This window comes from Octopus bimaculoides, chromosome 4 (assembly GCF_001194135.2).
Source record: "Octopus bimaculoides isolate UCB-OBI-ISO-001 chromosome 4, ASM119413v2, whole genome shotgun sequence".
Taxonomy (NCBI): Eukaryota; Metazoa; Mollusca; class Cephalopoda; order Octopoda; family Octopodidae; genus Octopus; species Octopus bimaculoides.
In genome coordinates, this window is record NC_068984.1 from 78,022,928 (window position 1) to 78,023,944 (window position 1,017).

The 1,017-nt window shown below is 39.2% G+C and overlaps 1 protein-coding gene across 1 annotated transcript in view; it reads left to right on the forward strand.

Moving 5' to 3' along the window:
• LOC106879733 (monocarboxylate transporter 12) overlaps window positions 1-1,017 on the forward strand; it is a 185,242-nt gene that overhangs the window by 81,682 nt on the left and 102,543 nt on the right. The window lies entirely within an intron of this gene.

Below are 1,017 nucleotides of genomic sequence, written 5' to 3' on the forward strand. Positions count from 1 at the left end.
CCCCCCCCCCCAGAAATTTCAGGCCTTGTGCCTTTAAAAGAAAGGATTATTATTATTAGTATTGTGTTGCTCAAATAGTACGAATTTCTTAAAATTTCTTGTCAGTGGTAATCATGTACAACATTATTCCTTTTTTTTTTCTTTTTTTTTTCTTTTAGACATCACCAACATGTCATAATCTGAAATGGGTTGATTAAACATATAATGAAGCGAGACATTTCTTATAAATTGGAAATAATTATTCACTTAAACGGGCAAATGACGAATGTCCTAAAAGCAGAAGTGAAACGAAGTTCCTTTGTCTGGCTGAAATGATAATTTTCTGGGTGATAAGTGAAACGTACCACAAGTGAAACTGTAAGGTGTAGTATGAAACTAAACAAACGCCAAATATATAATTCTATTTACGTTATATGTATAAAGTATTAGATGAAATGCAAATAGGTAAGGTCGTGTTTAGACATGAATCACTCCGCGTGATTTCACGTTTTTATAGGTAGAACTATATTTGTATTATTTTAAAATCTGAAATACTCCCGAGCAATGTGTGTGTCTCTGTATTTGTGTCTATGCAGATGTGTCTTCTGTCTATCTATCTATCTATCTACCTACCTATCTACCTATCTGTCTGTCTGTCTGTCTATTCATCTATCTATGTGTACGTATATATACATGTGCGAAGGTGTGCATGCATGTGCTCGTGGTGGTGGGGGTGGTGAGCAAAAACAACCATGCACAAGATGTTGTTGTTGGCACTCCGTCGTTTACGACGTCGAGGGTTCCAGTTGATCCAATCAACGGAACAGCCTGCTCGTGAAATTAACGTGCAAGTGGCTGAGCACTCCACAGACACGTGTACCCTTAACGTAGTTCCCGGGGATATTCAGCGTGACACAGTGTGACAAGGCTGGCCCTTTGAAATACTGGTACAATAGAAACAGGAAGAAAGAGTGAGAGAAAGTTGTGGTGAAAGAGTACAGCAGGGTTCGCCACCATCCCCTGCCGGAGCCTCGTGGA